Genomic DNA, 23,457 nt, shown 5'->3' on the forward strand with positions numbered 1-23,457 from the left:
GGAGTTGGAAAGAACCAAAACATGCAGGGCAGTGGTCCTTGAGCACCAGGATTGACTGCAAGACTGCTCTAGGTCTTTCTAGGAGACTAAACTTTTAATTCTGTTGATGTTTCTGAGCTGGTAAAAAAGCTGTCTTAGTGACAGCTTTGACGTGGCTGCTCAAAGTTAGGTCTGAGTCTATCAACACTCCAAGGTTAAGAACTTTGTCGGTGATTTTAAGATTCCGAATCTCCAAATGTGTATTAATTACTCATCGTCGATACCAAACAGAATAATCTCAGTTTTGTCTTCATTTAATTGTACAAAAATTCTCCCTCATCCAAGTGTTTGCTCCAGACACTGACACAGTAAGTCTATTGGGCAGCAGTCGTCTGGTGACAAAGACACATAAAGTTGTGTATCATCTGCATAACTGTGAAATTAATGCTAAAGTTCTGTAATAGTTGACCCAAAGGGAGCATATACAAGTTGAACAGAAGAGGTCCAAGGACTGGCCCCTGGGGTACTCCACATGTCATGAATCTCGCTCAGATTCTTAGCTGCCGATCGTAACAAAATAAATCTGGCCTTCTAACCGGAGTTTTGGTTATGTTTACTCACAATACCATGCATTGAACCCACCGTGTACTTCTTGTGTTTGGTCTGCTTGAAGTGGAACGAGATTCGCATTTGTAGACAGAGTCCGCTTTTATGATCTAAATCAGTTTGTTTGCACGCTTGCAGTACCCCAAACAAACCAGATTTTTCGAGTAAACAGACTTTAATTCGAATCAAAAAGACTTGTATCAACACTTCAGGACTCCAGTGCAATGTAAAAGCAAGTCATGAGGAATAGATTTAAAGTCAAGATGTAGCAGAAATAACTTCAAGTAAGCATGAAGCTTTGTGGACACATGATCCCATTGACCCCAGAGTATTGTTTTTTATTTTTTAATTTGGTTATTGTTGAATTATATGTTAATGGTGGAACTGACAAGTGTAACAAGGGAACAGGGAGAGTGAGGAGAAGAAAAAGGAGATAAAGATACAAACGAGAGAAAAAAGCAACTTTACAATTAAATTCAAATTAGAGAAACCAGATGACCAGCTGGTCTGTAAGAAAACATCATATAGCCTCTGTAAAAAAAACAAACAAAAAAAAACAACAACAACAATGCAGACCATCAATAGGAGCATCTATAAAAAAGACAAACTTAGAAAAAACATGAACGAAAACAACACCAGCAGAAAGTATTAGAAACCATAACTGCAGCCAGTAGTGGTTGGTTGGCTGGGGTCAAAGCCCTCAATATACTCAGAGTTGCGACATCCGTTGACTTCTCTGTGGGAGCGGTCATGTGGGTCATGGAGCCTCCAATAGTTCAAAATAAACCCCGCGCTGCTAGACTCTACTACGGAACAGACAGCAGCGATCAGATTACTGAGGGTGGATACTAAATAAATATATTATTGCTGCACATACATGTTTGTCACTGAATGCATTATTATGTTAATGTTGATTTAAGTGATGATCAAGTCATGTTAGATTAAATAAGTGTAACCAGCACACGCATTTCATACATTTTTGGAGAGAAATATTCATCTCAACCAACAAGCTAGCATTTATTAAAGCTCAGATATGATGTTTCCTCATTAGCCGCTATATTTCACACTATTAACCATCCTTACAATTTACTTTTGTAAGGTTAAATGGTTAGGTTGTTACGGCTTACTTTCATCTAATTATTAAAACCAGCCTTGTGGTAGCATGTCATGTTCCAGCAGGATGGACTTAAAGACAAAGACACAATGCAGACAACACAGAAGATCCCCTTCAGACAGGACTGTGTATCTCAGCTGCATTTAAATTGTTTGTATTTAAAAGTCCAAATCTGCACTGTCTCTCTTAAACTGGATTTTTTTTACTTGATCATTCTTAGTTTATTTTCTTCCCTTTTTGTCTTGTTTTTTATTTTCAGTTGTGCCACATATATTCCTATGTTTTTAATGTCTTTGTAAAGTCCTTTGAATCACCACATTGTTGAATTGTGCTGTACAAATAAAGTTGCTTTGCTTTGAATGTAAAAGGAAATGTCTCAATGAGTAACAACTTGGTTTAACTTAAAACTTGCTTGATCTACTGGTGGGACTGGCACCGACAGGACAAGAAAACAAGTGAAAAACAAGTAAAACTTTTCAAAAAAACTAACTTTTTAATGACATAAGACAACAGGGCAAGGCAATACAGTAAATAAATCCAGGGCTCCAGATTAACTTTTTATTATAAGGAACACAGTGGCCCCTAACTTAAATATTCACATTTCCTCTCATTTTCACTGTATTAGTGATAAATACTTGAACAATAAATTCAGAAATTACAATGTTTACAATTCACTTTTTTTTTTTTTTTGTGCAGCAGTTGACATAAAAAAAAAAACATGTTACTGGCTGCACTAATACAAAACAAGTAGACATAGAACTTGTCAAATCAAATGAAATTTGTTGATTCGATTTTCACTTTGTAGTCGAAGTAGAGCCATCATCCCCCCACAGGACATGGTATGACTGGTCCATGTAGTTCCTGGCAATAAACAGCTTCAGAGACTGATACTCCTCTCCAGCCACTGTTCCAGACTCCTCAGTAAGAAACGTAGCTATTGGCTGTCCTACAAGTCGCTAATTAACATAATCAGCCTGGTACATATAGCTGTAATGGATGCTGCCATAGAGAGGGATGTAGTGGGAAAGGCAAAAATTGATTAAAAAAGACAACCTAAAATGTTTAGAACAGCAAAATAAACAAACAAATAATAAATAAATAAACAATAAATAAATTAATTAATTAATAATTCTGTCAATATTTTCTTTATTTTTTTAGTTCAGTTTTTTAAGTGTATTTTGTTTTTTAATTAGGAGTCTGGAACATTTCACAACACTTTTAACTTTTAAAATATTTCCACACCCTTTATTGACATACATTACTCTGACGGTAAGCCAGCACAGGATCCTCCAGCAGCAGCTTTGTACGTTTCATTTTCAGCCTGGTCATGAAACAGAGGCGAACCTCGTCTGCACTGAATACAACTGCTGCCGCAAGAAGGCCTCATATTCGTGCCCCCGAGACCCACCTCTTTCACACATAAGCCAATCACACTGGTCGTTCGTCCCCGCTCACACACACATTGGCGGTCATCTTCTTTGTTGGTGTTTGTCTCCTTTTCTCGAATTGAAGTTAGTTTGAGTCGGCAAACCAGCAGCTAATTTGCGCATTACTGTGAACTACTGGGCTGAAGTAGGAAGCAGAAGTTTGTTAGCGACATTTTGATGACGAAAAGTCAGTAGGCTCTGGAAAATTACTGAACAGGTAATCACTCTATGATTTTCTATTATGTGTAATGGTTATATATAACATTTTACAGACAAGAAAACAGTCAATCATGGTGAACTGTGCAGCATTTGGATGCTCCAACCGGTCTGAGAGGGGCTTCCCAATATATGGATTTCCGAGGGACTCAAAACAGAGGAAGAGGTGACTTGGTCGGCAGGAAGGGTTTTATTATAGCTGCACGAATAAGCAACAATAAGAAACTGTGTAAGGTACATTATGTCTACAGAGGTGACAGAACAATACCTTTTTAATTTTTTAATACGTTTCTACTAACCTAAGTCATACTGAACATCAAAGCTGGGAGGCCATGGGGTTAACAATATCTATAACATAAAAAGGCAAAATACATTTAAACAAAAACTTATCACATTGAACAGACATACTTATTTTATTGCAGGACGTCTGACAGAATGTACATGCATTTTCGTGACTTATAAGACTGATATTGCATCAACTTACCTCTGAAAACGAATGGAATGCATTGGCGATGAACGCAGTCTGATCTAGAACCACTGAACGTCTACTGTAAGCTGAAAGTGCGCCGGCATTTTTTGTACGTGGGAGTCAATCTGTGTGTCCCAATTCTGGGTCTGCACACTTTGAAGTACAGATTCGTTGGCCACATACGTCATCGCTGTGCGTGAAGTACTGTCCGAATTCACAGAATTTGAAGGACCCTCCGAATCCACTGTTCAAATCCGCACTTTGTTTAGCCTCAAACGAAGGCTGCTGGTTATGCATCCTTCGCGGCCTCTTTTCTCCCAGAATTCATTACGCACAAGACGGTGGCAAATCAGCAACCTCAGAAGAGTCGTATTAAGTTTAAAGAAAGTTTTATTTAAAAAAAAGTACGCTTTTTTAAAACTATACTTTAATATATACATTACAAAATCAAGTACATTTAAAGCATGTTTGTTAAATGGTGACATTAAAAGTCGGTAATATTTGATATTCAAGGACTTTTAAGGGGTTAATGAAGTGTGTACCGGCTGGAAAACAACAGAGCCTCAAACTGTGTTTTTTTTTTTTTTTTTTTTTTTTTTACTGTCGGTGTTGCCGCGCCGTGTTTAGCGTCCACTGAAGTGTCCTATGAGTAATTTCAGAGGTTTAAGTGATTCAATGTCCTGTGTTGTTGCTATGGCCCATTTCAAGAACATTAAGCAGACTTCGAAGTGTGCAGACCCTGAATTGGGACACACCTAATGAGAGTGTTGCGACTCTGAGTATATCGAGGGCTCTGGCTGGGGTGACCTGGTCCTCTATGTTGTTGGGTGGGGCCTCTGCTGCCACAATGCGTGGTTTCTTGACTCAAACAGGGCAGACAGCCTGGTTTGGTCCCTTCTTATTTCACTGGGCTTTTCACTGGTCCTTGTGTGCCACAGCGATCACTGAGGTCTTCTGACCAGGGACTCTAAGTAATCCCAAGATTCAGACTGAACCTTAGAGCCAGTCGGTCCTTTGCTGTTCTCGCTCCTAAACTATAGAACATCCTCACTTCTATATCAGGGCTGCCCCCAGTGTAGACACTTTAAAAACAAGCTTACAACACACTTCTTCTCACTGGTGTTTCAAGATTAGCTCCAGATTGTTTTCAATAGTTGGGTCTGTGATTTTATGTTCTGTTGGTGTACTGTGTTATTCTGCTATTATCACAGCTCTGTGTGTACTTTTTGTGTTTTTATTTTTTATGTTTAACTCAGGTAAACCCCTGGTTTTTAAAGTTGACTTTGATGCTTTGCTCAGGTTTCAAGTATCAGTAAAAGTGGCTGTTTTGTTGTAGTGTTGAAGGCATTTCACAGCAACTATTCACATCAGGATCATATTTGACTGACTTATGACTGCTTTTACTCACCAAGGAAACAACCCACAAAATCTTTCTTCAAAATTAACATTAATAAAGAATTTGTCTTTTCATCTAATTTTATTTAATTTAATTTAATAAAATACAGTTGCGCAAAACATCTGCTCACTTATCAGGTGAGACATAGTGATAAATATCTGTAAATCTATCACAAGCAAGAGCAACATGTGAGACAAAGACACAGTTGATAAAGACATTTTCCTGCCACAGCTCAGCGAGGTCAAAATTAAAGTCTGCTTCTATTCCCAGATTCATTGGTAAATATTTACAAACTTTAGAAAAACTTGGGAGCTTATGTAACAGCGTAATTAAGGTGCTTTTGTCCTTAGCAATCTCTGCAAAGTCGATGTACCTTACAAAAAAGTTGTCTACCTTGTTTCAATGCATCTCATTAATGTGTTTTTTCTTTTTTCTTACAAATAAATTGTACTCTATGGCTTGGATAAATAAAACTTGACAAAAGAATTATTCCATTGTTTTCTTTTCACACGAGTTGATTACAATAGAAAAAGAACAGAATTTCACATCTGTGAGAATCACTTTGAAGGAAGACTATGACTGAAACATATTGATTGTATCTGCAATAAACTGATCAAGCCTCCCGCTGACACGTCTGGTGTTAGTGCTGTCAGACCACCCCCTCCCCCCACCTCTTGTATAAGTCCCGTTAACCAGTACTGAGAAAACAATGCTGATTTCCTTCTTGCTAAATCAACAGGGAGCCTGTTTTTGTTCGGTACATTTCTGCTGCGAAAGCCTGGTCAGGACAGCTTGTCTGGCTGCTTCTCTTAAAGCCTCGCTGTGCTGACAGACAGACAGACAGACAAACAGACTGCTAGTTCCCAGAATGGACACAGAATGGAGGCTGGAGTCAGTTTGGACTGAACGAACCAAACATTTTTAGTAGCACACACACCCACACACACACACACACAGCAGACTTGCTGTGATTGCACAAGGCAATGGCTGATCATTTTCACTGCTGCAATGATAAAATTTCATTTTAATCTATATCACCAGGTAAAAAACTGCACTGATCAGATACACTGTGCAAGCAGGTATATGAGTACAGAAGCGTTTTCTGATGAACACATTTGAATCCTTCTGACATGCACTCCTCCAGGCTATTTATAGAGCTCTGCCTTTATTAACACTTGTCAAGACGACACTCTTATATTACTTGACTTTTATGAAAAGATTTATGACAGATACTGTCAGTTTTGGAGTGTTAGAATAAACTCACTTCATCATGTAATCAATATCATAATTTCCTGTGTGTCACTTTGATTTATAGTTTTGCCCACTGGCTACATCAGCAACTTTGTAATGCAGGGCTTGTTAACTTTGTGATTTCAGTGGGACGTGAAAGCGATCTATGAGTGTACATCTTGACTGACTGCCTACTGGGTCTTTCTCATGCTGGAGATGAGGAAAGAATATGTATTTCAACAGGTTATCTGCTACAGGTACTATTATGGCTTTCAGACTTTTATATCTTCTTGTTTGTATCTTCTTGGGGGGTTCTGCTGGAGGTTTTTCTTTCAGTTAAAACAGGCTTCTTCTTTCCACTGTTGCATCATGCAGGTCCTTAGCTAGGTAATTAATTTTCATGAACTGGTTTATTTAAACAATGATTGTAAATTGGACTCATGTGGGTCATATAATAGATTTGCTTTGATTGGATTACAATGAATTAGGTTGAATTATGTTTGGATTGGACTGTCTTTAAACTGACCTTTGGCAGATTTATGTACTTCTGCGCCACCTAATCAAGGCTAATTCAACATCCACCTTGTATCCTGTCTCTTCTCTGAGCTTTCTCCAGCCAGTCCAAGTCAATCTGATGTTGACTCTTGTCTCGTTTCTTGCTCTGTCACTTTCTCTCTTTATTTTCCTCTCTTCCTCTGATAATGTCTTCTTAGTTTTCCTTGATGAATCAGTAAGTCATGATGCACATGCAAAATGTAGTGAAAGGTAGTGTAAATTGGCACTATAAAAATAAAGTTGAATTGAATTGAACTGAAAACAGAAAATTTATGCAGGTATGGCTTGACTAATCAACCAGTCAGTTTTAATTGGCCTGATTAGTTAAAATTGCTTTAAATGCCCGTCTTTACTGTGTATATTGTTTGGGTCAGTTTTTTAAAGAGACTTCAGGCTTCAGGTTTCTACCAAACCTCATATAATGTGATATTTCACCAAATCTGATACCAAAATGAATAAATAAAAACATAAATCATTTAAAATGTTGTAGGATTGTAGTCAGCGGTTGGCCAAGAAATCTTGATGAAAAAGCAGATAAAAAAAAAATAAAGCTTATCCAACAGCCAAATATCTGCAGCGAGTAATGCAGTCAAGTCAGCTCAATGGCAATGGCAAGAAGAAGATCCGGGGAATTAACAGCTATGCCCTGCCAGTGATCAGATACCCTGCTGGGATAATAAGTTGGCCAAAGGAGAAAGTTCAGACCACATATGTCAAAACACGGAAGCTGTTCACCATGCATGGAGGGTTCCACCCCAAGTCCAGTGTCCAGAGGCTATACACTAAGTGCAAAGAGGGAGACTGAGGACTAGTGAGCATCAGGGCCACTATCCAAAATGAAACATCCAGGCTCCATGAAAACATCAGGAAGATGGCCCCAAGGGATGAAGCACTGAGTGAATGCCTCAGGCAATGGAACCTGGAGGAGAATAAAATGGAGGAACCATCATGGGAGGACAAGCCCCTGCATTGGATTTACCAGCAGAGACATCGGAATGTGACTCAGACTGGAGAAATGTAGCCGAATGCTAACAAAGAGGGGGAAAAACGGTTCCCTGAGAATACATCTGTGACCCAGAGCGATTTAGGCCCAGAATACATTTGTGATATGTTCAGAGAATATAAGCCTAGCAGGGCTCTTAGATCCAAAGACTCTTTCAACTAACCCAGACTAGAGTCCAGACTTTAGCTTTTATGCTGCAAACAAGTGGATCAAACTGCCAGTGGAGATTAAACTTTCTCCAAATGTTGACATTTTTAAAAGTTAAAAACATTTATTTTCTCATGCACCTATGCATTAAATCTGCACACGAGAACTGAAGAAATACCAAGGACCCAAGGAAGCGCTGGAGAAAGCCTGGAAGGTGAAGGCAACAGTAGTACCAGTGGTCATCGGAGCACTGGGGGCCGTGGCCCCCACACTGGAGAAGTGGCTCCAACAGATACCTGGAAAAACATCAGACATCTCCATCCAGAAGAGTGCAGTCCTAGGAACAGCTAAGATACTACATAGGACCCTCAAACTCCCAGGACTCTGGTAGAAGACCCGAGCTGGAGAGATAAACAGCCACCCAGCCTACCCAGGGAAGTTAGGAGGTTGGGTGAGGGAAGAGTTGTTTTTTTTAAGGCTGTCAAATGATTAAAATTTTTATTCAGATTAATCACAGCTTACAAATTAATTAATCATGATCTGTCACCATTCAGACTATGTCTGAATTATACCTGTTTTTACATTATTGTATCAACGGAAAGAGCCAATGTCTAGTTAGGTTTTTCTTCAATTTTTTTACATTAGATAATCACTTTAGTTGTAATAATCAGTTCAATATTTAATCATATCAAGACCTAAAAACATATATTTCATTTGTGCTGCCCTTTTCCTGGTCAGTCCCCCTGCCTGCCCCCCCATCAAAACTTTTCTAGACCCTGTATATCTGAAGCATAAATCCATCTGTCTTCATAGATGTGTGCTTGGCTGTCTGAAAAGAAAACAATATCTAATCGAAACAGGCTGCTGCAATCAGCCTGTTTCATTCTTCAGCATTTAACAGTGACATGGGTCTGATTTAGATGAGACTGATAGATGTAGCCAGCATGTCCAAAAACAGCAGTTTTGGTAAATATGTGCTGGTGTGAACCATGAAACGCTAGTTTCCTCCTTCTGAACTGGATGATAAACATACAAAACAAAAGATATGGTACTAGCAGCCGATCAGCTGATCACTGACAGCTGTCATGATTCACAACAGGAGAGGGAGGGGGGAGAAGAGGAGCTGCCACAGACATGGGCAGGAAAAACTAAAAAGTGCAGGTGTTTAATCCTCTCACCGGGAAAAGCGTGAGTGTTAAAACACTCTCATCTTCCACGAGTGTGACACCCTCAAATAGAGGTAGTTGCCGTTTCTTCCATCTTGCCTGTAGACACCACCATCTCTCGCTGTCCTAAATGACAAATATTACGTTTCAAGATGCATAAATTAATTAAAAATCTTAACGCAATTAATTACATACATTAGTTACTGCTGTAAACGCATTTTTTTTGACAGCCTTCATATGTATATATTATATATATTCATTAATTCTTTATCTGTTCTGCTTTGACCTTTACAGGTCGTGGGTAAGCTGGAGCCTATCCCAGCATTTTAGAAGGTTACAGGCAGGGTACACATGGACAGGTCACCAGTTCATCGCTGGGCCAACACAGAGACACAAACAGCCATTCACACACACACACACACTCCATGCATATCTTTGGACGGTGGGAGGAAGCTGGAGTACCCGGAGAGAACCCATGCATACACAGGGAGAACATGTGATAGAAAAAGACAGAGACATAGGCTGCATTCACACTGCAGGCAAAAAGGGCACAAATCTTTTTTACTTTTTTACCCATGTGGCCCATATCTGACTTTTTTAATCTTTTTTTTCTTGTTGCATTTCATCAAAGTTTTATGTCATTGAAGCGAGATGTCACAATTCTGCACCAGTGGAGGCAGGACGTGCAAACACTGGGTACTGCATGGGATTTCTGCACATGGGGGTCACTTTAGGACTGTAGACTGTTCACACTTTTATCTGCTGGTAAGTGTAAGATAGAGGCCAAATGGGTCGAACAGATGGAAGAAACAAAATCAGCAGTTCAGTGTTTCTTAATGAAGCAAGGTTTATTAATCCCAGTTGCATCCACAAGCATTCTACGGTTCCTTACTTTCCTCTCGAGAGCTTCCCCAACAAACTGATTATATACCCCTGTAAAAACACACCGGCTCTGATTTAGGCTAAACCATTTCCTTAAATCACCCACACCTGTAGCTCTGAAGTGCTGGGTTGGCCACTCCCAAACTCCTAGCCTGTAATATGGGTTCAAACACAGCACAATGTTAAACATGAGTGTAACAGATGCCAGAAAAAATAAAGTCCAAATAATAGGGACAAGTGGTGAACTACAGGTTCACCCACTTTGTCACAGTAAGTTACAAGAGGTCAATCAGACCCTCATTAGGGGTTTATTTTCACATAAACTTGCATGCACATACAAATATGCTTTCACACACATATTTTTATTCACACACTGAAGCAAAACTGCAGACAAACCTTTTTTGATGGCAGAATGGCTTTGTTATGGCAGTGGGTGTGATTGGATTGTGTCCTAAGCAAGCAAATCTTTGACAAGATCACACACCAACAGTGAAATGTAGTTTGTTAGATTTCTGTAGAGTTGATAGCCTTTGGTATCTTCCTCAAATGTAACATATTTTATTGAATGCATCCCCACCCTGCACTCCTTTTAAACAGAAGGGAGGAGGGTTAGAGATTAAAATGATAACAGTTTCAGCCGGAGAACATCACAGAGGAGGTAGATGTTTTAGATCCAACAGATGGTTGGTGTTATTGGTGGAGGGAGCTCATCTCTGAGCTCAGTGAAAGCACTGATGATGAAAGCTTGGTGGCCTCAGAACACCATGTCAGCAAACTTCAAATAAATCAGTAGTGTATAATTAGAGTCTAATTCATTAGGCAAATATATATATATATATATATTTGACTCTCTGTGAATTCAGTGTGTTGGTTTTAAAAGAAATTGGTAATTGAATGTTGTGCATATACAAATAGCTGAACACTGTCCAGTCCACAAACTTTGGTGTGGTGCTAAAATGTTATGTTGACATTTGTTATGCTTGGGGACTTGCAGGGTCTATATCCTTGTGCAGGCTGGGAAACAAAGTTGTGAGGTTTGGTCTCCCAGTCTCGGGATGCTGCAGGGCAACGATTACAGGAATGTGCATAATAAATGGAACTGTACCATCAAAATGAGACAAAAAAAAAACAAACATATTTTGATGTCACCAAATTACATATTGCTACTTTAAGATATGCTGCTGCTATGACTAGTATGACAGGTATGTTTTGTGCTTACTGCCAATGGAGCTTATATTCATCACACTGGCTTTTAGCTATTTCAAGCATAAAAAACCCTAATCTTAAAATTGATAAGCTATAAATTAATACGCTTCTATAGCAAATTTCATGTACAGGACAATTCAAAGTGCTTTACATAAACCATTAAAAGCATTACAGATACTAAGAAAAAGTAAAAGGCAACAACAAATAGCAAAAATCACAATAAACCATAAATTACATTAAAAAAGTTAAAAAGTTAAAAAGTTACTGTGCAGATTTCATGCATAGGTGCATGAGAAAAGAAATGTTTTTAACCTGGATTTAAAAATGTCTACATTTGGTGAAAGTTTAATCTCCACTGGCAGTTTGTTCCACTTGTTTGCAGCATAACAGCTAAATGCTGCTTCTCCACGTTTAGTCTGGACTCTGGTCTGGACTAGTTGACCAGAGTCTTTGGATCTAAGAGCTCTACTAGGTTTATATTCTCTGAACATGTCACAGATGTATAGCAAAAAATGTGTGAGCCAAATATGGCCCGCATATACGTTTTGTTTGGTCCATATTTGGCTTTTTCTTATGCCGTTACTCCATGTAAGTGTAGCTACCAAAACTCAGCCACATGACCACCACATGTAGCCCACCAGGAAATTGCCAGTAACTCGTATTTGGACTGGAATACTTGCTAGGCTGGCAACACACATCTGGACCCAAGTGACAACTACTTCATTTGCTGCTTTTTCCTTCTGTTTTTATGTACTGCTTATACTTTTTCAGGGTTGCAGGGAATCTGGAGCCCGTCCTAGTAATTAGCAGGCTAAAAACAGGGTACATTCTGGACAGCTCGCCTGCCCATAGAGAGACAACCACTTAACACTCACTCCTAGGGAAAATTTAGAGTGACCAGTTAACCTAACATGGATGGTGGGAGGCAGCCAGAGTACCCGGGGAGATCATGCAAACTCCACACTGAAAGGCCCCAGCCTGAGGAGTTAGCTAGCAATGATATGCTTGCTAAATTTGGCAGAGGTTGAACTGGACTTGTTTATTTTCTTGAAGGGGTTCAACTCAAAACTTGTTGCTGGTTGTTGTAATTGGCTCTGCATGTTTCTTATGTTTGCACTCCATCAGCATTGAGCCTCACAGCGACACACACTTTGTACTAGAATCAAGTAAAAGCGAAGCTTTCTCCTGCTCTGTTTTCCTGGTGGTTGGTAAACAGCTTGGTAAACTTGTGGTGGTACTAAGTCATTACTACTGCATATATATAGATGGCTGCATGAAAATCAACACCCACCCCTAATCAGCATCATCTTGAACAGATTTAGAAAATATTAGAAGAAATGCAGATAAACATTAGTTTCAAAGATTCTACTGTTAAAGTTTAAACCATATTTCTGATTTAGTCTATTAAAACTCCTGTCTGTAAATTAATGAAATTTTTATACTGAAGGATTTTTAAGTTTAGTTAGGTTTGTTTAGGAAGAGTGGACATGATTTAAAGAAATGTGCTATAATTAGCTGAGCTGACCTTGTGGGTAACCCCAAGTATGACCTACAGTGGTTGTTGTGTGAAGAGGGCAGCTCAGAACTACAGCTGCACAGTGCATGCTGACAAGAAGTGATTAGATTACTTTTAATCAGCACTAAGTGTCTGGATAGCCCCGATCCAAGATAGCAGTTATCTGTATGTTGTACGCTGTGTTCACTGTCTCAGTAGAAAGAAGCTTTATGGACTTTAGTTTCCTGTGTCTCTCTGTCTCTAATGCAGTTTTTCTGCACAGTAAAAGCAAGTCTGCAGCTCTGAGCTCAGCTGGAGAAAAAACAGTTAACCTAAATCCAGAGGTCTTTCCAACGGGGTGGGGAGCTGCATCAGTCTCAAACTCGCTCTGCTGTTATGTCCTGAACGTAATGTTGATGTTGCAACACCAAATCAGAGATAGCTGGAATGTTATGGAAAATCTGTTGACTAGATTTTATTTTTGACAGTATAAACCTAACATATTTAATGTTTTTTTTAATTAACGGCAGTCCTTAAAAACATACGACAACAATGCCATGCCAATAAAAGAACAAATGAATGATTACAAATAAAGTGTTTAAACACTACTTTTTTACTTATTTATTTTTGGATTTTATCCTTCCTAAAATTTTCCAACATTTGGGATAGGTCAGGCCAATCCAATCCAACCACCGCTCCATCCTCCACTGCTAAACATTTGTAATGTGTGCACAATGTGTGTTTTTTTAATGTATTTATTACTTTTTTATAACATCTTGTTGAAAAATGATTGGATGTGCCTGGAAAAGATATTGTCTAGATGGATGCAGTGATGCACAAGGATGCAGACCCTGGCTTTTGGACTCGTTGGATGGTCTGATTTTCCTGTGTGATGCTCTATCTCAGATATTTACAAGCTCAGAGAAGTCACATCACCTCTCGGGAAGGTTAACACAACACTTCTGCTTTATGTTGCATCTGTGAATGTAACTTTGTATTGTAGTGCTTGACAAAGCTTTCCCAAAGTGATTTGTTGCCCATGTGGTCATATAGGTTATTGATGAATGACTCTTCTTAATGCTATGTTCAGAAGTCAGAGATGTTCACCTTGTGTAGGACTGTAATCTATCAGAAATACACAGCAATCATTACAATCTGAAATATAGTCAACAAACTTAAAATAATTCTGTAATTATCTGTAATTCTTCCAACTCTGTGACTTTACTTCAGATCAAACTGCTCCCTATGCTGCCCCTACTGGTTACCTGCATCTCGTGAACATGTGGTGTTAGGACATGGACATGCACAAATAATACTTCAAACAAATGAGAAAATGCACGAGGCAGCCATAATTACCATGCATAACTAAAAGCAAGTATATTTTCAGTGCATGTCACTTGCAGGAACTTCTGCTGTTGTGCGTGTTTAAAGTTAACCAGTATGGACAGGAGGAAAATCGAATGCAACTCCCATTAATACAACTGAGCTGAAAATGTAACACCTGCTTCCTTACACACCAAAATTTCTCCAGATTACAAGATTAATTAGTAGGTTAAATGTGTTCATTCTTTCCAATCTGTCATTGAGACAAATTTTTTCATTTGTTGACAAACTTCAGTGTAAATGGTAAATGGTAAATGGTAAATGACAGTATAACGCTTTTCTAGTCAGGGTGACCACACACTACATGTCACATTTACCCATTCACACACACAATTATACAGCACCTCTATTGGTACATACTAAGTGCTTTCTACTGTCACTTACATTCATACCCCAACAGACACATCGAGAGACAACGAAGGGTTCAGTGTCTTGCCCAAGACACTGCCCAACCGACTTTCCGTTTAGCAAACGACTGGTCTTCCTCCTGAGCTACAGCAGCTCAAAGTGTACATCTAGATTCCTCTAAGACTCAGCCAAACCACGTCTGCAATCATGTTAATATCACTTATTTTAAATAACCTTTGCTTTTTAAATAATCTAATTAATGGCACAAAACTGCCCGTTTCCCTAAAACACCCAAATGGCTGCACATTAGGAAGTAAAATTATAAGTTAACTCCAGCTGCAATAAAACCAAATAAATATAGGAATTAATGATTTTTAAAATTCTATTTACATATTTTTATTTTGGGTGGTAACTCTCTTCTTGGCTTTCACATATCAGTGGTTTGCTTTTTTTTTTATTAATAAAATGGTTGTCAAATTGCTTTTGCATGCGGAACCCTGTCTGCCAGAGTGAAGTGTGGTTTAAGGATTTAACTACACATTCACTTGCGCTAACTACACATATAATTAAAACACAGGGTTGGACCGAGGCTGTGTCAACATGCTTGATATGACAGCAGTGCTTTAGTTTATTTTTTCATCAACATCCGCAGATTTCTCCCAGATTTTTTCTAATTAAAACGGTGCATGAATGCATGAAACATCCTGGCACATGATGCTTCATCCATTTGGCCACCAGTTAACTGTTCTGATCCAGAGACCTTTACAAAAGCACTCAGCAGGTTTTATGAGCTTGTTACTTACTTGTTGACATATGCACATCTAAAAGAAGCTAATATTAGCCAAGATAAGCCTGCCTGGTTGCTTTACTGTTTATCATCATATGATGGGGTGATTTATTCTTCTCATTGACATCCTCAAAATTTCTTATTGTTCATTTTTATTTGAACTTTTCAAGGAATTTGTGTTTCTTTTGTGGTGTGCCATATGGATCAGCTTCTTGTGGTACATACTTGTTTCAGCATAAGGGTGTCCCAATATTTTGATTTTTATGGCACGAATATTGTCAGAGAAATAGTCATAGGACTTTAAGTTTATTTATTTTTTTCAATCTTTTGATACAAACATTAAATAATATACCAACAAAGTAAACAAAAGTCCAACTCAACTAAATTTCCTCTGCTCCGTAAAGACTAAATAAATCCTACATATTGACTCTGGAATTCTGTCAGAGAAAACAGATGGAAAAGGCTACAGGACCTCTACCTGGTCCTTGTTCTGGAAACTACATTATAAAATGGTTTTTAACATTTCTTTTCAACCTGAGTAGACAATTTAGAAACAAAAGGAAAAAACCTCTAGCTAGCTTTGACTTCCAGCTGTCCGTTAGCAGAATCTCTGCTGTTTGAGACATAAATGATACTGGAAGAATGGAAATAAATAACACGTATGTGTGAAATTATATATGTTTTCTTATACGTCCCATTGTACTCTGACAACAAAAAAAGGCAGCGAAATAGTGAAACAATGAAATGCCTCCTCTGCAGCTCACACGAAGCAGAAACAAACAACACAGATTTTGTGTAACTTGTTTTTGTTCCGTGCGCAAGTTTCGCTGATCTGAGACGTAGTTTATACATATTCTTTAGAATTAGATTAGTTAATTGTGGCGTTTAATACGCTATTAATTGTGAAATCAAGTAACTGAGCCATTCTTATTTCAGTACAAGTTATCAAGCTGCATAAGGAGGATTACTGTACCAATGCTCCAGTTGTGCTCATAATATAATGTAAAAGTGATCATAGTATAAAGCCCTGGACCCCAAAGTGCACATCTTTTGTGTGTGTGCTTTGCCCATGATTCTCTTTTTAATCACCGATGCACCTGACCGTGACAAATTAAACGTTTTGTTGCAGCATTAGCTCTTTTTAGCTCAGGGTTGAATCAGTTCCATTCTTTAAGACTAAATTTACTCTGGAGGCTTTTTCTCGTTTTTCTCAAGTTTGTTCTTGTTCGTGGACAAGGTGAGATTTAACCAAGGTCTCTTGAATAACAATGAACAATTTTGCATTTTTTTTCTTTCACTTTTACTCATCAGGGAAGTTTTTGTTAAAAGGCCGTTCACCACTTTCTCTCTTTCCAGCCCTTGAGAAGTAAAATAGCTCCTTAATACCTACCCAACATATCCAATCAGTTTCATTATCTGTATCAGGGTTCCTCCTATAGGCTGCCTCCCATTTCTTCCTCTTGCACCAATGAACCTCATAGTACGAGCTCACCTGGGACAGTGCATGTGGAAAACCTTCACGTCTGTTTACCAGACAATGGAAACTCTTCAGGGGAAAGCTGAATGTATACGATGCTCATCAGTCTTAAACTGTCTCGGATCCCATCAATAACAGCAGCACTGTAGGGCCTGAAGCATGAATTCCCGCTTTGTGCCAGGCTTGTTTTCATCAATGGATTGTAGAGAATCAGCTGAAAACAAATTGGTAGACAGAGGCTTAGAGGCATAAAAATACTCCAGAGATCCATACTGTTGCATACAGATGAGATATAGAATGAATTTTATATCCAGTGGAAAATTGTGGGGAGAAACTGAAATGGAGCATAACATAACTAATGAGGACTGCATATGAACTAATCCGGCGACCGTTTTGTGTGTTGCGCCATCTTGCTGCGCCGTCATTACTGAGGTGGTGATTCCTAATTACCTTGTAATTGTAACATGGACACCAGTATAGATATCTGGACTGACAACAGTCAATATGACAGCAGGTCATATCTCCTCTGCTTTCAATTGTGTCTGGTGGTTCTCCCCGATGCGAACAAACCGCCTTTCTGGACAAACAGCGTCAGCGTTTTTTTTTTTTTTGTTTGTTTGTTTGTTTTTTTTACCACAATTAAAGTTTTCCATTACTGTTCAATCAGCCAAAAATGTGCAAGCTCTTCCAGATTTCCTTAATATTGTTAAAAAAATATAAAAAAAAATATTAAAAAAATATTACTTTACATTAATACAAATGCCACCTCAACAAAAGCTTAAGGTCTTCTTCTGGTGTTTGCATGTAAACATGTAAATGGACATGGACTTTGAGGGAATGTGTGTAAAAGTAGCTTTGTAAATCATGGGTTTTAATTGCAGCCGTGGGTTTTGGGTGTAACAATTAGGTTTGCTAAATTCCAGGAATTTGGTCATTTTTCATGAGAATTAATGAGAATAATTTTATATATTGAAGGGTTAATTAAAGCAACACTGCTCACTTTAGCGTCCCCTAACGATGGCTAATTCAGCATCTGTCTTCCATCCTGTCTCTCCTCTGAACTCTCTAAGCAAGTCAGTCCAATGTTGACTCTTCTTATCTCTTTCTGTCACCTTTCTGTCACTTTCTGTCTTTATTTTCCTCTCTTCCTCCAATAATGTAATCTGTGCTAGGGGTGGGCAATATCGGCCAAACAGGATAATGCAATATATATACACACACATATATATATATATATATTGCTGGGCAACGATTAAAATTTTTAATCGCGATTAATCGCATGACATGCTGCGATTAATCGCGATTAATCGCATCGTTACGCGAAAAATGTCTCTTGAAAATGCAGTAAGTTTTGGTTTACAAACACAACATCAGGGGTCTCCAACCTGCAACTCTGGAGCTGCAAGTGTCTCTCTGGACCTTCCACAATGCCTCTAAATACGTGGCTAAAATATTTTTTTTAAATCTATCTTTCTTGTCATTAGGTTGGAAACCATGGATTTTTTTTTCTTTCTTTTACATCATTTTCCACAAATATCTACATTCCTTAGCAGAAAGTCTGTCTATCCTCTTTTCTTTTTTTTTTATAAAGGTTTTATGTTTTTCTTTATTTTAAAACCTTAAAATGGAAATAAAAATGTGGTTCTTAAAAAATAACAAACATCCTATGGTGGCTCTACGTTAAAAATATATATTAAGTTTCCTTTTTGAAAAGTCTGGTAACATTTGCGTCTCTAAAGGAGTTTTATTTAGCTGGCTGAGGGAAAAATGGCTCTTTGGATTGGAAAGGCTGTAGACCCCTGGACTAAACACATAAACAGGTTTAGCAGCAATTTTCTCTTTAAACAGCAACAGTTAAAATATTTCTTCATATATATTTATAAAATCAAATATTTATGAGAAAGAAGGATGAAATGTTCAGGATTTATGAACTAAAAGGTAAAAAGTCAGCAGGATGAATTTAAAGCTGTGAGACTGCTTCCTTCTAAACACAGAAGGAACAATATGTGATGAATATCAGCATCAGGTGAACAGACAGAAAGCAGGATGAGAATCTCACAGCTTCTAGATGGTGAGGAGAGAGAAATATTCACAATATGCACAATAACTTCCATCCATGCACCTTCAGTGTTTCACTATCCAGGTTTCTGGCCTATAATTTCTCTAAACTTTAATTTTCAGCCACCGCTACCACCGGGAGTTAAGGGGTTAACATCTCGTTCCGGGTGTAGTGTCAGGTCTGTAAATGTAACTGTAAACATGCGTGGTATCCACAGAAAGTCCAGAATCTCAGCTACCAGCTCAGTAAAACCATTTCTATCACCAACAAACACAGTTAAGATAACAAATTATTTAAAGAACAGCTACACAAAGTTCGAAAAATATGTAAACACAAATGATGTCTCCCCGTGTCCACCCCACGGCATGAACACGAACAAACAACTTCTACTGAAAGCTCACATCTCACAGATTCCACAGCTGGAAGTTTAATCTCGCTATGACCAAGATTCACCGAACCAGAGGCAGAAGAAGGCCCGATTTATGCTTCACGTTTGTAAAAGTCAGAAAACATATCTTACCTTTGCTGTCTTGCACACTAAAATAACAGTAAAATATAACAGCAAAAATAGTAAACTGTAACAATGTAATAAAATTTATACATATATTCTATCTACAACTTTATTTTTATATTAGCTAATCCATCTAACCTATCTGAGACATTATTTCATGAACAGGTTGTGAGCTTAAACCTCTGAAAGAGGAAAGTTTTGCAGCGCTTCTTTCTTGTACTTTTTCTGCACAGAAAGGCGAGTTTGGTGAAGCCTTATTTTAAGGAACACTGACACAACCGATGGCAATAAGTTGGAAGGATGGTTATCAATGCCAAACTGTGTCTCCTCAATGTGTTCCCAGAGCAAGAAAACATCCTCAGAGCCGATCTCTTCCTCCAGCATCTGCTGGAGCAGCAGCTTCAGAGCAAGAGACTGAACAAACTGATCCAGAAGGCTGGTTTTGTGTTGGGGATAACGCTGGTTCTGGTCTTGTGCTGAGTATAACTCTGGTTCTAGTCCTGGGCTGGGGATAACTCTGGTTCTGCACTGGGGATAGCTCTGGTTCTGTGCTGGGGATGACCTTTGGTACTGGTTCTGTGCTGGGGATGACTCTGGTTCTGTTTCTGTGCTGTGATAACTCTGGTTCTGGTCCTGTACTGGGGATAACTCTGGTTCTGGTTTTGTCCTGTGGATAACTCTGGGTCTGTGCTGGGGATAACTCTGCTTTTGGTCCTGTACTGGGGATAACTCTGATTCTGTGCTGGGGATGACCTTTGGTACTGGTTTTGTGCTGGGGAAAACTCTGGTTCTGTTTCTGTGCTGTGATAACTCTGGTTCTGGTTCTGTACTGTAGCTAACTTTGGTTCTGTGCTGGGGATAACTCTGGTTCTGGTCTTGTACTGGGGATAACTCTGGTTCTGGTTCTGTCCTGGGGATAACTTTGGTTCTGGTTCTGTCCTGTGGATAACTCTGGTTCTGTGCTGGGGATAACTCTGCTTTTGTTCCTGTACTGGGGATAACTCTGATTCTGGTCCTGTACTGGTGATAGTTCTGGTTCTGTACTGGGGATTACTCTGGTTCTGGTTCTGTTCTAAATAATGCTGCAGAAGCTGCTGAAAACTCCTCACGTCCTCAACTCAACACAGTGAAAAAACAGCAGTGTTCAGTGTGAGGCCTTGTTAAGTCCAGTGCAAGGCAGAAAGATTCTTGGGAAGCCCTCACAATGAAAAGACCCTGGAGATGTGGGAGAGTTCTGTTATAGAGTGTATTTTTTGATAGTTTTGTAGATTTCCTTTCATGACATAACTTTCATAGCTAGAACTAAACAGCTCATTATAGGACAGCAACTACTCTAGCGACTAAATACAACTAATATTGATATTCAGTCCTACTTGTGAAAAGTAATTCTACATTTCCTGCTTTCGATGGTCCACCGATTACAACAAGGAAACACTGCACAGTGCTCTGGCATCTTTCATCTGTAGTAGCTGCTGTGTAGGTTGGCATAGTTGTGACCGGTCCAAGATGGCGGACACGTTTCTCGCGCTCCAGTAGACAATGCAGCGTCTACTATTTATGTGTCTCTGGTAGGGGAGATAGTGAATAGACTTGTCTGCAGCCCTTTCTAGGGTCAGCAGTCAGATAAAAATCTGTTCACCTTAACTGCAGCTTGTGGATTTGAGCAGTGCTTTTATTCAGTTAATGAAGTTTGGACCAAAATGGAAAAGTTTAAGAGTTTGAATTAAGTTCAAACTATCAAATGCTTTCATGGCATCTAGGGATATAATTCTCTTCCTTTACTTTGGGGTGTGTCATTAAGTTTAATAATCCTTAGATATTGTCCCCCTAATATCTTCCTTTTATGAACCCCATCTGATCAGGAAGGATAATTTCTGTAATAAATTTCTTGATGCATTTTGCCAGAATAGCTATTAAAATCTGCAAGTCCATGTTTAATAATGAGGTTGGCCTGTATGAATGACATTTGGTGGGGTATTTACCATCCTTATGCATCACTACTATAGTAGCATGTAACAATGGCGGTGGAAGTGAAGACCCACGTGCAGGCAGCTCAGACAGGAGGCAGGTCGGTGCAGTAGCATCTCTTCAGGAGGCAGCCATTGGTCCAGATTGTAACCCATGATGAAAAGCACATAAGAGGTGATGTCCATAACAGCTTTATAAAATTTGTTGAAATATCCGTCTAAGCCTGGACTTTTATTATTCTTCAGCTTGGTAATTATTTGTCAGGTTTCCAGTTCATTAATGGTTTTATCTATTTCTGTTGTCATAGATTCAGGTAGTTCTTTCACTTTGATATCTGTGCAAGTATCTTTTTTTTTTCTTTTTTTTAAATACAGGGTCTTGTAAAGATTTGCAGAAGACTGAGACATTTAATCTGGCTTTGTGAAAGTTGAATTATTCTCCTTTTCTGTTCTACCTTGGATGATTGTTGTTTTTCAAGTCTTAATGTGAGCAAGCCCTGTTCCCATTGGTGTACCTTAAGTTGCCCTCTATCCTTTCTGTGATGAAACGATCTAGATCGCTGTGAGCCTGTTTTAGATTATTTAATATACTGGAGGTTGTTGTTCTTTTATGTTGCTCTTCTAGCTGCTTTACTCTGTCCTCTTGTTCTTGCTGGTTTCCTTTCCGTTTTTATGTTTCCTAGCTCTTGCATATGAGATTATTTGGACTATTACATAGTCCAACAGAATAAAGGATGGTATTTCTGGTGAGTTATTTGTATTTTACAAATAAGGGAAACTCTATCATTTAGGAGTGATTCGTTAAATCACCATTGTTGAACTGATGGTCTGGTCCTATTGATATGACTACAAAATGGGTGTGATCAGATATAAAGGCAGTCTATACTTTTCAGATACTCACTTCTCCAGAAGTTCACTGGACCAGATTCTGTTGATAAATGAGCATTTTGCTCATCATGGAGACGTGACTTCCATGCAGGTTGTCTATCTAGATGTTAAAATCTTCTCCTAGGAACAAGATACCAGAGCAGCACTGCACCATCATAGAGAGAATAGTGCGAATAAAGCCGGGTGTGTCTTGATTTGGAGCATAAGACATATTTCAACCCCATCATAAATTGTAAGGGATTTAGCAAACTGGACCGTAAAACAGTATCAGGACAGAGGATTGGATTGAAAACAGGTTTATTGAATAATAGTGAGTGGCTTCCAGGAAAACCGGGTCCGGTCTCGTAGCCCGCTAGCCTGCGAGAATAGGAGAGCCAAGGTGAGAACAGGTGACAAACTGGGGATTTATGAATACAGATGATTACGTACCGGCGGGAGAAATTGGAGCGAGCCGGCAGAATTCCTGTATTGCAATAACAGTGAGGAGATCCGCTGCGTCTGTCGGGGCTGCTGAAACAGGATGGGTTAGCAAGGGAAGATGATGGTTAAACTGAGACTTTGAGTTGGGTATGTGTTCAAAGAAGGGGAGGGGGTCCGGATGGTTCCTCCAGCGGAAGGGAGAGAGAGAAACAGGTTGCGTTAATCCAAGATCCAAATCCACATCCAAATCCACATCCAAATCCAAATCCACATCCAAATCCACATCCAAATCCAAATCCAAATAGACAGTCCAGGGGTCAGATTATCAGCTGGGTCAAATAACAGAAGATCAGAGTTACCAGACAGGGGACAGGCAAAAAATCCGGATATCCAGGTCAGAAACGGGTCGGAGATCAAAAACAGGCAGGCAGGCAGAAATCAGGGCTGGAAACGTGCAGGGAGTTAACCAAGACGATCTGGCAAAGGAGTGGTGTTGTGCACTGGTATATAAAGCACGCAGCGCAGGTGGAGCGCATCAATAATCAGGAGCGCACTGGAGGAAGGATGCCTTCAGGGACAGCTGGGAGATTCCAACTATAGGCAACCACCGTGACAATAAATAAATCTCCTGCTGGAGTCGTTATGGTCTTTGGTTTGTACAAAATTAACCTGTCTATGTATCATTATAGATGCACCTCTTGATCTGCCCAAGATTTCTTTAGTTTC

The 23,457-nt window shown here is 39.1% G+C and overlaps 1 long non-coding RNA gene across 3 annotated transcripts in view; it reads left to right on the forward strand.

Annotated features, from left to right (window-relative positions):
* LOC121642434 overlaps window positions 1-23,457 on the forward strand; it is a 190,544-nt gene that overhangs the window by 57,621 nt on the left and 109,466 nt on the right. For all 3 annotated transcript variants that reach the window (XR_006010881.1, XR_006010880.1, XR_006010882.1), the window contains exon 2: window positions 6,585-6,694. This is a non-coding gene — a long non-coding RNA (uncharacterized LOC121642434). The remainder of the gene's footprint in view (window positions 1-6,584; window positions 6,695-23,457) is intronic.

The sequence above is a fragment of the Melanotaenia boesemani genome, chromosome 6 (genome assembly GCF_017639745.1).
Source record: "Melanotaenia boesemani isolate fMelBoe1 chromosome 6, fMelBoe1.pri, whole genome shotgun sequence".
Taxonomy (NCBI): Eukaryota; Metazoa; Chordata; class Actinopteri; order Atheriniformes; family Melanotaeniidae; genus Melanotaenia; species Melanotaenia boesemani.